General features: G+C 44.4%; 1 protein-coding gene across 1 annotated transcript in view; it reads right to left on the bottom strand.

The window, feature by feature from the left end:
• The window catches only part of LOC144783344 (uncharacterized), a 144,625-nt gene that overhangs the window by 122,692 nt on the left and 5,041 nt on the right, over positions 1-16,892 (bottom strand). The window lies entirely within an intron of this gene.

Here is a 16,892-nt window from a genome sequence, read left to right on the forward strand (position 1 = left end):
TCCAGTCTATTTATCGGACTTTCCCGAGTATGGGTATAGCACTGGGCAGCCCCAAGGGGACACCCTACCAGCCCGCTCTTCTCACTTTTCCCCCCCTCACCGTGGAAGGGTTTGATAAACTTGCTACGCAAGTTAAATCTGGGTCCCCATCCGATCCAGTGAGGCCTGCCCTCTTTCGGGATCAGACCTTTGTGGGACGTGTGGCTATACGCTCTCTTGTTAATCTCTCCTTAGAGACTGGGGTCGTTCCTACCAGCTGGAAACAGGCGGTGGTGTCTCCGATTATTAAAAAGCCATCTCTTGACCCGTCTAAGCCGGAAAGCTATCGCCCCATCTCGCTGCTGCCCTGGCCAGCTAAGTTGACAGAGGCCCATGTCAATCTGGCCCTGTCTGAACACTTAGCCCGGTCCAATGCCCTCGATCCCACACAGAATGGTTTCCGTGCTGGTCACAGCACGGAGACTGCTCTTCTGGTGATGGTGGAACATCTCCGTGCAAGGTTGGATGCTGGACAGACGTCGGCGCTGATTTTGTTAGATCTCAGCGCCGCATTCGATACTGTGTCGCACAGCATCCTCCTTGGGCGGCTCGAGGAGACTGGTATCGGCGGCCTGGCGCTGCAATGGTTCCGCTCCTTCCTAGACAACCGCTCCTTCTGTGTTGCCATCCCTCCGTTCAAGTCCGGGTTCCAGCCTCTGGCCATGGGGGTTCCACAGGGATCCTCGCTGAGTCCCACGTTGTTCAACCTCTACGTGAGACCGCTGGCTGATGTCGCAAGGCAGTGGGGCCTAACCATGGTCTCATACGCCGACGACACTCAGCTGGCGGTTACTCTCAGCGGGGATGCGGAACAGGATGCCCCCAGGTTCCAGTCCGGTCTGAAGGCGGTGGCTAGCTGGCTGACAGTTAACTGTCTCCAGCTTAATGCCACAAAAACAGAGGTGATGGTTGTCGGGAAGGGAGTGGAGCTCTGGGGCGATCAGTGGTGGCCTTCGGAGCTTGGCCCCACTCCGACCCCAGTGCCGGAGGTGAAGAACCTTGGGGTCTGGCTTGACGTTGGTCTCACATTTATAGGGCACACCAAAAAAATCGCAGCCTGTTGCTTCGGTCTCCTTAGAGGGTTAAGGCCGGTGCTTAAGTTCTTTGATGCCCCGACTAGACAGCTTGTGGTCCAGGCAACCGTCATCTCTCGTCTGGACTACGCCAGCTCTCTGCTGGCGGGGGCTAACCAGGCTGAGTTAACACGCCTGCAGCGGGTGCAGAACGCCGCGGCGAGAGCCATTGTTGGACTTCCTAAGTTCTCCCAGGTGTCTCATGTCATCCGCTCCCTGCACTGGCTCCCGGTTAGGAAGCGTATCCTCTTCAAGGTCCTGTGTCTGACCTTTAAAATCCTTAGAGGCATAGGTCCTGAGATCTTGGCCAACTCTATTTCCTTCTATGTCCCTACCCGTAACCTTCGATCACAAGGTCAGGCCCTTGCTGTTGTCCCCAGATTTAGGCTCAGCCGGATGGGAGGCCGTTCCTTCAGGGTGAGAGCTGCGTCAATCTGGAACACCCTCCCTGTTGAAATTCGGCTGATAGAGGACTTGCTGTCGTTTCGTAGAGCCATAAAAACTTTCCTATTTTAGCCCCTTTGTTTTAGCACTTTTTGTAGCATTTTAGCCTTGTTGTGTTATGACTGCTCTGTGTCTCTGCGCCGGGATGCTCCTTCGCTGGAGTCGCTGTGCGCATAACAAATTGTTATAACATAACATAACATGCGGTTAATGTCCAAGCTCCTGGCTGCCTGAGCTGACCGTTGCCAGGCTGAAGATGTTTCAGCTCATGTGTGTGTAACCTCTTCAGTGTGACAAAGAACCTTGAGGCCCTCCCCCTTGTGACAAGGGGAGCATCACTGATTACCTCGGAGCTTTTGTTTGAAGCCCTGTAGGTAGGTAGGTAGGTAGGTAGGGGGGGGGGGGGGGGGGGGGGGGGGGGGGGGGGGGTGTGTGTGTGTGTGTGTGTGTGTGTGTGTGTGTGTGTGTGTGTGTGTGTGTGTGTGTGTGTGTGTGTGTGTGTGTGTGTGTGTGTGTGTGTGTGTGTGTGTGTGTGTGTGTGTGTGTGTGTGTGTGTGTGTGTGTGTGTGTGTGTGTGTGTGTGTGTGTGTGTGTGTGTGTGTGTGTGTGTGTCTGTCTGTCTGTCTGTCTGTCTGTCTGTCTGTCTGTCTGTCTGTCTGTCTGTCTGTCTGTCTGTCTGTCTGTCTGTCTGTCTGTCTGTCTGTCTGTCTGTCTGTCTGTCTGTCTGTCTGTCTGTCTGTCTCACTCAGTCAGTCAGTCAGTCATCCGCCCAATCCCTGCTAAAATTACCGGTCGCCACTGGCATTACCAAAGTTGTCCCATTTCAAGACCAAGTACCACTTGTCATAATGCGTCACTTTATCACTGATAGGTCTGTAACCATATTTAATCTGCAATCATTATATTAAATAAAGCGTTGCACCCTTAATAAAATGATAGAAGAATCGCAAATCAGGATGTTGATACATATGGCCCGCAGCAGTAAGACCAACCACGAAGGTCCCACTCCTTGCGAGCAAGGTGGTTGCTTGAAGTGGCCATTCTGCTCCTCCCTCCCCCCCCCGACAACGGGCACCGTTGTGGAAAGTGCAATGTAGCCCCCCCGTCCACTCTTCTTGTTGGGGCCCGGGGGTGGGGTCCCAGCACCCATGTTTTTGTTGCGCTGGGGCTCTTCCCCCCTTCGGTCATCTTCAGGGGCCAGGGGAAAAGGTCCTGGATCCCTTTCTTCCTCTGCAAGGATTGTACAACAGCTTTTGTTTCGTGGTGTCCGTTCTGGGTCACTCCTTGCATGCACCAGCCTCAGGGATGAAGTCCCCGGTTCAACACAACGCTCCCAGGAGAAGGCCCCACGCACGCCCCCACCCGGGATTATATAAATTAAGGATGGGCCTTCTTGCCATGTCTTCAATGTTTACAATAGGCCCAATGGGGAAAACAGGATATCCAATACTTTGCATGGCTGAAAAAAATGCCTTTGACATCCTCCCATTTAATGAGAGGGTTATGGCTGCTGGCGACTACAATGTCACTTTTAAACCCTACAGTTCTGGGCCCCTCAAACATACAGAAGAAAAAGAGGGAGCGTGGGGTGTTCCTGACCTAGATTTGGGTATCACCATGGCTGATCAACTGATGAGCTTAACTCTTCCATTTTGGCCTTAGGGCCTGCAATGGCAGGTCCCTATCGAATCGCAGTGGTGCCCACACATTTTAGCGTGCATCACAAAAGAGTCGTATTGACTACATATTTTTTCATTACCGATGGGACCATCTCTCATAGACATGGTGGCTGTTGAGCGTCACAACACTGACCATAATGTTCTCCATCAGTGTTTTAGCAAGTCTGGACCCACTGTCCACCAGAGTGGTATCCTGACTCCTCGGTTGCCCTGTCACTCTCGAATAACAAGCAGGCCCTAAAATGGGTCGTTGTTTGTAAATACCCAAATCCGTTGGCCCAGATCTATGACCAGGTGGCAGACATCTTGGATGCACTGGCCACTGAGAGGTCGGGAACCCTACATCCTGATTTTATTATCACTTCCTATGAAAATCTTTTTAGATCTCTCAAAGTCTCAATTAGCAAAGATGCCCACAAGGCCCCTGGGGTACAGACTGGCTGAGCATGGTTTAACACCAGCTGCAGGAATTTAAGAGATGCTCTTATTCAGAGCCTAAATGCTGGAATCAGGCAAGATATCAGCGCTAGCGGGGTATAAAGAGGGACTTCGTCAGGCTAAAACAGACTGGAGGTCGAGATGTGGAAGGATTTGGTAGTAGCTGCAAGGGCAGGAGATGCCAAATATTTTTTGGGGAATACTGGCCCATGGCAAAGGAAATGGCCTACTAGTGTCAATTATAATTAGGGCTCCTGGTTTTATGGAAGTTATTTCTTTAACATTACCATCTCTATTTATCCATATTTATTTTTTGCCGATTTTATTGGTATTCATCAATATTTATTTTGTTTTGAGAATAAATAGAGTTGTAAAATGTCATATTTCCATATTTATTCAACTCTTAGATATGCACTCATATGTGGATGCCTGTCCAATTTTAGCAAATTAATCAGGCACATGTAACAAAACTCTAAACCCACAGGTACATCTTAGCATTATACTACAAATATATTTTTTAACATATGCCTGTATTTAAGGAAATCTCATCCTGGTTTTTAACTGACCATGCTGACCATCTGCTCAGCTGTTGTCCTAGAAATCACAAAACACAGCATGGAGAGTCTCATAAGAAGCATCATTTTCAGTATTTTTCTGCTTTTATAAATAAATACAGACAGGAAACACCATGTTTTCTGTCTGTATTTACCTTTAAATATAGCAAAAACGGAAAACTGAGAGCCTTAATTATAATCTAAACCACAGACCTGGGGAGATCATTTAAAAAAATCCATGTAGCTAAGCCCAACTTTGACAACAAACAGTTGGGTAATTACTTATCCCTCCTCTTAAATGAAGGTCTCCCTCTATTTCTCCACCATAAAGAAATATTGGTGGTGCTTACGGCGCTCCAGGCACCCAAAGCGCATGGCCCCAATGCTATCCAGTGGGGACCTTTTCAGATCTGAACCTCTGATCTGGGCTACCTACTTCTAGCTGCTGTTCTATTCTATTCTAGCAGGTAGCCCGACCCGTGGCTCTTGGCTGACCGCAGAGATTGTCTCAATTCACAAAAAAGTGTCCAAAGAGGATCCGGGAAACTATAGCCCCATCAGCTTTATCAACACATCCCAGAAACTTTTCTGTTTGATTCTGGGACAACTGCTTGATTGGGCCATGGACAATTCTGTTCTTTCATAGTTGCAGCCGGGGTTCAGCAACAGTCAGCACGCTGGATCAAATCTTCCGTTTCTATGCCCTATACTGGAAAACGGTAATGCTAGACAAGCCACTTGTATTGACTCCATCCCTAGGGTTAAGCTTTGGGAAGTTCTGGAATAGATGGATGTCCCCACTAATATTTTGTCCATTCTCATTAGAATGCATGCATACAATACTGCTAGAGTCACATATGGCAACACCAGCGAGCTCACAGATCCCTTCAACATTGAAACCGGTGTCCAGCAGGGTTGTGTGCTGACCCTGACACTGTTTACCTTTTATATTAATGATTTAGTACCTGCACTTGATTTCCATGGAAATGACGCACCCAACCCTCGTCTAAAATTGTGATGCTGCTTTTTGCAAATTACATGCATTTTATCTCTAAAACTGCATGGTCTGCAGGTATTATTTGTAGCGACCGCAGCCTTCAACCCAATATTAATAAAACAAAATTCATGACATTTATATCTTACAAATCTGTTAAGGGCAAATACTATGGTGCAGGGTGTTGCTCTTGAAAAAGTAAAGGAGTTTGTTAATCTGGGGGTTTGTTTGAATCCCAAAATGAGCTGGTCCACGCATATTAGGAAATGTTCACTAAAACTCCAACGAGAAGCTGGTGCTGAAGCCAAACTGCATAAGTCGGCTCAAGCATACTCCCTGGAACCAGTGGTGGAGATATACCATATTAAAGCAAAGAGTGCAGTGATGTATAATGTACAATTGTGGGGTCATGCCAAGAGTGATAATCTTGGCAAAACCAAAAATAGGTTGTGAGAAGCATCTTTAACCTCCTGCAGAGTGCCCCACGTCTCCCTCAACTCCTGGACTTGTGGGTTTCCCCAATAAATCAACTTATGTTTCATCCCATTATGTACTGACATGGGATGATACTTTTCACTTTGTGACACTAGATGTCAATTCCCTGTATACAAGTATCCCACTAGAGAAGGGTCTGATGGCTCTTGCTTCAATCTTATCAATGCATGATGCAATTCTATATGATGCAACTCTACATGAGCACACTGAAATGATCATGGACCTAACCAGATTAGTTCTAGAAAGCAATGTCTTTTTACATGATAATATCTGGTACAAGCAGGCACAGGGAGTGGCCATGGGGGAAATGTTCCCTCTCGTACGCCAACCTTTACATGGGGCATTTTGAAAGAGTTTACATCTGGACCAATTGTCCGTCTATTCTCCAGGAGCACATACTATATTATGGGAGGTATATAGATGGCATACTTATGATTTGGTCAGGAGAGGTACACCTTTTGGAAATGGTACACTAAATGCTGAGGGCCCTCGCATTGCTTCTAAGCTTTACAGAAAGTCCACAGCATGTAACTCAGTTTTACATTCGAATAGTGCACACCCTTTTGCCCAGAAAGAGAGTATCCCGCTGGATCAAATGACACGTATGCGCAGAAACTGAAGCGATGATGTGATTTACACAAAAGAACTAGACATTCTTGAATCCAGGTTCAGGAATAGAGGCTACACAGAAAAAACCTTAGCAAAGGCACTTAACAGGATTGTGAAGACCAAACTGGAGCACTATTGAAGCATAAGCACAAAATACAGAAAACAAAGCAATGGCTAGCATTGATTACTAGATATTGTGCGCAGAGTCAGATTCTATACAACATACATACTAAACATTGGTACATTTTGGGACTAGATCCAGCCCTTAAGAAATACCTGTCCAAAAAACCTATGGTCACATACAGCAGAGGCACAACTCTCAGAAACATACTATATCCGCGCTATATTACATGTACCACTGAGGATGTTCCGGGTTTTCAGTTGCTGAAATAACCTAATGGTTTCTTCAAATGCACAAGATACAAAGTGTGCCAATATGCAATGGACAAGACAACATCGTTTCAATACAATACCAAATGAATACACCATATAAATCAGTTGATTAACTGTAATACAACATTTGTGGTCTACTGTATTGTGGGTATATACCAGCAAATATATATATAGGAAGCACTATTAGACCTCTGAAGGAATGAATACAAGAACACATTGTGCCATCAGAAACAAGAATTCTAACTATCCCTTAGCAAACCACTTCAATACGATACACAAGGTTTCTGAAGTAATGAAAATCAGATTCCATGGACTAGCCCATGTAGCCGACCCTCCTAGGGGTGGTGATAGAACCTTGCCTCTCAGAAAGGAGGAAACCAAGTGGATTACGAAACTTAGATCAGTGGAAAGGGGACTCAATATTGACAATGAACTACATGTTATCCTGAGAGACTAACATTTATACTGATAGTTATTTAATGTGGTCTCACTAACAATATTTTTATATAGCCCCACACTGGGATTGCCTTCTCTGTGTACAGTTGAATTCTGTCACTATGCATGGTAACGATATCTCATAAGTGCAGTTTTTGATTTCAACTATAACACTATCAGATGGACTCATTCATTTACAATGTGGAAATTGGTTATGATGCACTGTCTTCTTTTGAATATATTCAAATGATCCTGCCTGATACTGTTGTATAGGTAACTAACTGCTCTTCTTCAGTTACGGTAACACTATTAGATGGTTGCCCTCTGTTACATTGTCTCAATTACTTATGGTGCGCCAAGTTTTCTTTGGATGTACTTAAATGACCCTGCTTGACATTGTTCAATAATGGGAACCACTGCTCCTCTTGACTTTACTCATTCTAACCTCTTTGTGGTCATGTTTCCTGAATATGCTCTCTTTCTCGGAACCCCAGATTATTTACACTCAATCTCGTGGTATTCACGTTACTTCTTAAATCTCTGTTTTACTCCTACCAAGATGAAATGTACTATATGTAGATCCCCACACTTCTATAGATAAACACAGGTATATTTTTGGCTGCATTTTTACATTTTGACAGTTACTTTTCCAACTACAGGCCCCTCATTATTTCCTTTCGTCTTTCACACACTTTATTCTACTGTTACTCTCAAACAAACTCAATAAAGCAGGTTGCGCCCGTCAGCTGAGAAGCACCAACTCTCTTCTGCTTGTCGCCCCTCTGTTAAAAAAAAGCCTCTCAATCCCACTCCTTCTCTGGTGAGGCCCCCAGCATCTGGAATGCCCTCTCTAAAGATCTACGATGTAACCCTTCTTATGTCAGTTTCTAAAAAGACCTTAAAACACACCTGCTGGTTTGGACGCTGGCGAAGATGGCTGCGTGAGCTTTCACCTCCTCCCATACCACAGCCTACAATCATCTTTTTGGGCAGTTTTTCACAGAGCAGCGAAACTCCTGCTGCCTGGAATGAGTGGCGGAATATGAGGTGCACCCACGGCATCTGTTTCTGGTGTGTACCAGCGATCCGGACTTCTGCGGGCGACGTCCGATACAATCCTGATCTTCCCGATCGCACCAGGCCATCTGCATAAGCGGCAACAACGGATGGGAACTCCTGTTCCAGCGACGGCCGTAAGGAAGACTCGATATGACACGACTGCAGCTGCGTTGAACTCCACGCCGGCGGTGCTGCTCTGTGCCTTCTAAACCGTCGGGGCGACATTCCGGTATGTTGTGCGCGGCCGCTCCCGCATCTAAGATGGCGGACATGGTGATCTCCCTTAACGCTATGTAGCGTTCACGCTGCACTCTCAACTAAATCTTAGCACTTTCCATAAGAAGACGCAAACGACTAACACACTCTGAATAATGCGGTAGCTGCCTAACACACTCTGAGCAATGCGGTAGTTGCCGTATTTAATGTACATTTGGCGGCAGTATTTAATGCATATTCCACGAGGTGACGTTCCACTACCAGTGACTTAAACTAGATTTGAGTGCTTATTTAAGGCTCATTTAAGGTCATTTGGACAAGCTCTAACCTGCTTAGCTCTCATTAAAAACCTGACATTAAGCGTTTTTGCCCTGAACAGCATACTGGAATCATAGTGGTCGCATAGTTGTCATACAGATCAGCCACATATGATCCTAACAGGGCGCCCTGTACTTGCAAGCAGTATGGTGTAAGCAGTGACATATATTGCTTACTGATCTCTGCATGATTGTTCATGATTGTTTCATGATGCCTGTACCTAAAATGGCCGCTGCCTAAGTCTGCCTATCTCCAACATAAGCTATGCCTGACCTTAAGATGGTCGCAGTAATGCATACTGGAAGCTTCTAAACTGCTTCTCCTATATCTGCTACCAGCCTAACAACAGGTGCTCACTACGAAACCAGTTCCATACCTCTCAGGAGTTCTAGGGACCCCTACTATCTCCATGTAAAAGGAACTTACTCTCAAGACCCTACTTGTTGCTAATATAGCTCAACTATGTAGCCCTCACACTACAATACAATACCTGTTATATTCATACTACAACTTCCTGCAATCTCCAGATTACAAACAACACAAGCACTTTGGTCATCACATATGTGCAAAATGGGAGAAAAGGAGGCAAAGAACCTAAAGAGACTTAAAGCGGATCCTCCGAATCCTGACACGCCTACTAAAGGGAAAAGAGGCATTAACGCAACAATGGACACTTTACTGAATAAGTTGGCAGAGGTAAACGATCTGGCAAAGTCGACTAAGGAGGAAATCTCTGCAATCAGACAGGATATCAGGGACACCAATTGTAGACTATCTGAAACAGAAAACAGAATAAGCCACCTGAAGGACTCCGAGGCTAAAGTCTGTAAATCCCTCAAACAAATGTCTACCACAACATACTCTTTGAACAGAAGAATGTCGAAACTTGAAGACAGAAATCAAAGAGGGAATCTACGTATTTTTGGAATTCCTGAAGGATCAGAGGATTCCGCTGGCTCGTGTATCCCCTTCCTAGAATCTTGGTTCACTCAAGCAACTAACCTTTCCTTTAGTAACCCTTTAGAATTTGATCGGGCCCACAGAGTTCCTTCACAAATTACACCAAACCAAAAATGTCCAAGACCAATTGTATGCAAGCCCCTACGATACCAACACGTTGAACAAATCCTGGCCTTTATGAGCAAGAACAATCACATTCTCTAGAAAACTAACAAGATCTTTATCTTCCAGGACTACAGTAAAGAGACTGTAGATATCAGGGAAGGTTTCCTTGCTCTCAGGCCTAAGCTACGTTCTTTGACCTACCAGTTTGGGTTTGTAGGACCAGCAAGATTCCGTGTATCGATTCAGGGGATACCTCAGGTCTTTACGGACCCTCTGCAGCTGAAAAGGTTCCTCAATGGTCCAGATGATCCCTCTATGGACACTGCAACACCAGGGTCATCAAGTACAGGCACCTGAATTCCTTTCCAAGTGCCTCTCTTAGCCATGCTAAATACCTGTCTACTGTTCTAATGCTTAATGTAGTTCACATTACTGTCATTTGCAGCATTCACGGGATGCAACTCGTTAAGGTATATTACAGGTTTTGCGCCCACAGGAGTATCTGTTTAGTTTAATTTTAAGGATTTCTTCCTTATGTAGTTCGCAGTATGCATGCTTGAGTCATGGACTGCCTACAGCCTACTACTAAATCTCTTCTTTTTAGGAGATTTTCAAAGTAAACGTTAGTATTTGCTTCTTCAAATGTTCATACTCGCCCAAATGGGTCAAACTCAGAATTATGTAAAACGACCCCACATTAGAATACATGGTACCGCTCCTAACAAATGTTTCATCTTGTTAAGTACTTAAGCTAGGTGTAGTTATGCGGTCAAGTTCGCTGTACTTGAAATTTTCTTTAATCTTAATTTTATGTTTTACTATATGTATTTACCTTTATATTTTTGCTCGTGGTGCTCTAATAACAGACTTCAGTCCGAGTCTCTAGTTCTGTACGTTGGCCCAGGATGTCTCTCTTCCACACATGTCATCCTCATGGGTATCAAAAAATCATTCTTAAGGTTAGCAATCACCTTGCTGCAAGTGGTCTAAGGCAGTCAATGAGTGGAACTGCTTGTTAGAAAACCAATTAACTGCAATCTTGCACTGAGTCACACACTTTGGAAATGTATGATTTGTAGACCAATTCACAGTGCTCCAATTACGTCTCATTACGATACCGGAATCACACACTGCTTGTACATAACGATTCCCTGTCACCACTAGTCTCTTTAGTAACATGACACACAAAAGCAACAGTCTTAAAGTAGTCTCACTAAATGTAAAAGGCATTAACCATCCGATCAAAAGGTGGAAGATACTTGACTATCTTTATAAACAAAAAGGAGACATTATTTTACTTCAAGAAACAAAAATCGACTCATCACAATTCAGCTCACTTAAGAACAAAGCGCACAGCAATGTGGTGGGCTCTGACGCACTAGGGAAAATGAATGGGGTGCTGACCTTAATAGCAAAGAAAGCTAATATTGACATACTAAGCAATACTTCTGATACTAAGGGGAGATGGATTTCCACTAAGCTATCGAAAGACAATAGGGAATTTTATGTCACTAACTTATATGGCCCTAACAAAGATGACCTGGAATTCTGGAGGGAGTTGTGTGATCATATCTGTACGATCCCAGATGGTGCGCTACACATAATGGCCGGCGATTTTAACTTGCCTATGGACCCGACACTAGATAGGGATTCATGCTGGCCTTTCTGCCCCAACACCTCTCACAAATCTCTCCTCAATCTTTGTTCACGTTTTAATTTGATGGATTCATGGAGACTACAGAACCCCACAGAGAGAGACTACACTTTCTTTTCGACACCTCACAACACCTACTCACGTATAGATTATATACTCTTATCTGGGAATGCCTCCAGCAGCATCGAGGAAACCTCGATTGAACCCAGGGTGATCTCAGATCATTCCTATATCACATTGTCACTAGCGCTGATGAATAATGTCAAGAAAACAAATCTCTGGAGACTTAATAATGCAGTATTAGAAAAAGACATCCATATGCAAACTATAGAGAAGGCAGGACAGGATTACCTCATGTCCAATAAAAAAGGAGAAACGTCTGAGCTTACACGTTGGGAGGCTCTTAAAAGCACCATCAGAGGTGAGATCATAAAATATAAGAGCGGCAATGAACAGAGACGCTAACAGTAACCTTGCACGTCTGGAACAAGAGATAGCTACACTAGATAAAAGACATGTATTAACCAGCGACCCCCTTGTCTTGAATGAAATATTGAATAAAAAATATGAATACAGTAAGATAGTCAGTGAAAGAGCGGGGATTTGATTAAAAATCAAAAGAATACCAGACTATGTGAATCCAATAAAGCAGGCAAGAGCCTAGCTTCTTACTTAAAATGTAAACTACAGCAATCAGTGATTAAGAGCCTAACAGATCAGTCTGGGGTATCTCATTCTGACCCCACTAAGATCGCGGATGTTTTTAAGGATTTCTATAACAGTTTATACAGCAAGAACAAAGATCTTGGCAAATCTAAAACAAAGGACTCTTTAAACAATTGTTCGCTCTCCTCGCTTTCGGCCCAAGATCAATCAGAACTTAACAACCCGATCACTGCCCCGGAAATTGAAGGCGCAATAAAAGCAATTAAACCTGGGAAAGCCCCCGGCCCACACGGGTTTAATGCAACATTTTACAAATGCTTCACTCCGCTACTGACTCAACCTCTACTCGACCTTTATCATGAATTTGCTAATACCGGTCAAGTAAGCGGCACTCCACCTGAAGCTATTATAGCAGTGATTCCCAAGGAAGGGAAGGATCCGTCATCTCCAAAAAATTACAGGCCAATATCGCTAATTAACTTAGATTGTAAAATCTACGCTATGATCCTCGCAAAACGTATCCAGAAATTCTTACCCAAACTTATCCACCCTGCACAAGTAGGCTTTTTAAAAAATATACTTTCTAGCGATAATACGCTCATCCTAGCCCATATACTAGAAAAGGCCAAATTTACCGACTCCCCAACAGTTGCAATTACCCATGACGCTGAAAAGGCCTTCGATAAAGTCGACTGGTCTTACTTGAAAGCGACACTAGATAAATTCAAATTAGGGGAGGATTTCATTCGTATAGTGATGGCACTCTACTCCAATCCCACAGCCAGAGTCAGAGTGGGTGGCTAGCTCTCATCCTCATTCAACTTAGAACAAGGCACGACACAAGAATGTCCCTTTTCCCCTTCTCTATTCCTGCTCGCTATCGAACCTTTCCTCTACCATCTTAGGAATAATGATAGGATTAAAGGGGTATGTTTTGGTGAATGCACGTTTAAAATTACGGCCTACGCTGACGAAGTCCTGGTGATATCTGAAAATGCTGAGGCTGCAATACCGGCTATAATTTCCTCAATAGCGGACTTCTCCATAGTGTCTGGCTACAAATTAAACAAAGATAAAACGGAAGTAAAACTTTTAAACAACATTGGTGAAAAATACATTATGGGTGACTCAGGCTTACTCTGGCAATCTAAATGCTTCAAGTACCTAGAACTGGAATTTGAGAAAGACCTAATCGGCACCTTAAAAACTAATGAATACTCCGTTTACAAAAAAATATCCACCTTGTTGGACGGATGGTCCCCGAAATTTTTATCATGGTGAGGTAGAGCGGAAACTTTGAAAATTATGATAACACCCCTGGTTAATTACCCTGTTTGCATGCTACCAATGTTATTATTGAAAGACCTCCTGAAGAAGATTTATAAACTTTTAAACACATTTCTATGGCAGGGTAAGAAACCTAGAATCTCTTTAAGTAATCTTCAGCTACCCAAAGAAAAAGGTGGAATAGGCCTCCCGAACTTACTACCAGACCGCATTCTTATGTAAGCATGGGTCTAACTTGCTTCTCCCACAATCAGACTATATCCCTGTCTGATTGGACATAGAAAGAGCGATCATTAATAACATCCCTCTCTCCGCTCTCCTAACAACTGATGTTTCTGCCTTTCCTCATTCCAGGTACATTCTGCTCAATACCAAGAGAGCCCTGCTGAGTTTGGAACGGGTAACCAAAGCCAAGATCAAAATTAACAAGTCCAACTCGGCCTCCTTATGGTATAACCCGAGTTTAAAGGTGGATGGTAGGTCACTCAACAGGGACTACTGGTCTAAAAATGGGATAAACCTAGTCAAAGATCAATTTACAGGCTCATTGCCTCCGAATTACAGACCCGACACGGGCTTAAACCTCTGGATTTTTATAAATTTCTAAAACTCAAATCGCTCATTTTATCTCGCTCTATCACACCCTACGATCCTTTGATAGCTGGCAAGCTTGCTCAACTCGTAAAAGATGGGCACACTGTCTCCAGGATATATAAACTCCTTTCTCCCAACTCACAAAAATCACATAGAAAATGCGAGACGTCATGGAAAAATGAGATAAACTCCTCTATGATCCCATTTGATTGGGAGAAGATTCCCCTGACCCCTTTTTCAAACAAAATTTCGCCTATACTCTCACAAACCAAAATAATGTTAATAAATAGATCGTACTGGACCCCAGAAATTTTTTTAAGCTTAAACTTAACGATAGCTCCACATGCTGGAACTGTAAATCTCACGTGGGTGACTTGGCCCACATGCTCTTTTATTGCCTGCCTTACAATCCTACTGGGACAAGATCTATAATTACATACAAAAAACATTTCACTACCGACCACCTAGAGATTTCTCCTACATTTTATTGGGTGCTCTGGATCCTCACCTTGTAAACATCCAGGATCGGCACCTGATGGATCTCATGCTCACTCTGGCATGCAAAGTCATTCTAAACAAATGTAAAAGTGCTAGTGAAGTCTCCTTCAAAATGTGGCGGGAGTGGTTGTTCTCTCTAAGAGGTGCGGATAACGAGTCTCTCCATACTTCTCTATGCCGTAAATCGCACAGGAAATTGTGGAGCTCCCTAGACTCTTCGTATACATGCTATAACCCTCCATAAACTCACAAGTTCTGCAACGCCTAGTAAGTCTTAAACTTCTAGAAAATTGAATGACACCTTGCCTTTACCTATTGTGTGAATTGGTTGCACTGACCTGGACTCAACGAAGAACTCTAATTTGGCACTAGAGCAGTATCAATCATTAATGTCGTCATAATTATTATTATTTCCACTGTTGTTATTGCTTTCTTTTATCGTGTCGACATAACACTTTTATTTTAACTATTATCTTCCCTGTATAATGCTGGCATCATTATTGTCATGTTTTTGCGCTATGGGGGTTTGCAATATGTTTACTGCCATCACCTTTTCTTCTTTTATTGTAATGTACTGTTTGTCCTTTTGTTTACCCTCAATAAAAACGATTTGAATAAAAAAAACAAGCATTTACAATGCAACGGTTTCGCCTTTGGAAAAGTTAGAGCGATTGGCAATGTAAAGGACAATGCCATTTATTTATCTGTTTTCAAAACCAACACAAATACAAATGTTGTCATTTACAATGCCAATAGCTCAAACTTTTCCAAAGGCGAAACCGTTGCATTGTAAATGCTTGTTCTCATTCCCTCCATCCAATGCTATCAGGGGTTACAACTTGTGACTTACAACAATCCAAGCTTTCCCACCACACCCACATTCTTTACTTCCCTCTCCACGCCATGGATGTTCTGCAGTGAGCTCGAGTCGGGGTTCTGCTAAATCAGAATGATGACAGCACTCTCATAATTCCTATAACTCTGCTCTCCCCTGCTTAGACTCCGGTCTTTCTTTTATGTCTGGTGCTTAGTTTCTCGTTAGGTGTAATTTCATATTCATTGCATGATTTCGCTCACAAGAAAATGTCACTCATAGTCATTCAAATGTCACTCATAATTATACTGAAAATATGAAAATGTCACACATCGCAATTGGAAACCTGGGCAGCTATGTTATTTATTTACTGATCCAAGATGTGGGTGCTGTAAATAAAAAAAGGAACCAAAATCAAATGCGCAGGAGGGCTTTTCTGCAAGCAGAGACTAGTGACCCCTTGCCCTTACCTTAACAGTCCGTCCGACGACGGTCACGGTCCTCCTCGCCCCCCCACCCCGGCCCGAACCACTCCCTGACCCCTGCTTCAGTGCTGCTGCCTCTATCCTGGGTAAATTCAGACCATGTGTGAACTGAAGCAGAGGAGACTCACTCACCTGGGCTGGGGGCCTGCTGCTGGACCTGGCCTGAGGAGGCTGCAGCTCAGACTCTCTCGGGCGGCGCGAGGCGAGCTCAGGTTATGGGCAGAAGGCGGGCACCGCCACCGGGCAGAACTTGAAGGCAGACAGGGGTTGAGGCGGGAAGGGGGGCGCAATGTTAGCCAGGTAGGGGCCGGGCCACAGCTGCCGAAGCGAGGAACGAGTCACTCTGATTTCCACTTACTTGTGCTGGGATTTAAAATCTGAAGAATTACAACTTGGTAAACACATTTGTCTTAAAAATGTGTGTGTGTGCCTGCACGTGTGTGTGTGTGTGCGTGTGTGTATGTTTATATAGCGCTGTGGGCGAGCCTGGCGCTATACGACCCAAATGGGGTGGGGAGGGTTTTGAACAGGGTGGGTGGTAACTAGCACATTGGCATACTGAACACAACTTCTCTAAACACTTAGCAACGCTATCGCTTCCCCCTAACAAAATTAGACCCCGAGAAATAATAAAAGCAGTGCCAGGCAGAGACTGGGCGGCGTCATATATTGAGGTGAGTGCGTTTAAGAGGCTCGTGGGGGATCGCACTTCATACATCTACTTTCTCAAACCACCCCATCCCTTTTCCAAAAATATAATCTCGGCCCAAAGAAGCAAGTGCCGTGCTGTGCCAGCCTCTCTGCGCGATTCGGCGCCCATGGGCAGAGGGTTACTCTGTGTAGAGAGAGTGCATGTGCGTGAAAATAACCCGCTGTGTACCCTAAAAAAACAGCACCTAGACTTCTATGAAAGAGCAGGTGGCAGCTGTGCCAACTAACTGGCAAAATTCACTGCCAAGGGCACAGTGTGTGAGTGTGACCACAGAGCGACACCACAAAAATCGAAACCGTCGGTTCCACACCCCAAGGCCTGCCTGATGAATGGCGGACGGAGGCGAACATTGCCCAGAGCATTAAAGATAC

The sequence above is a fragment of the Lissotriton helveticus genome, chromosome 9 (genome assembly GCF_964261635.1).
Source record: "Lissotriton helveticus chromosome 9, aLisHel1.1, whole genome shotgun sequence".
Lineage (NCBI taxonomy): Eukaryota > Metazoa > Chordata > Amphibia > Caudata > Salamandridae > Lissotriton > Lissotriton helveticus.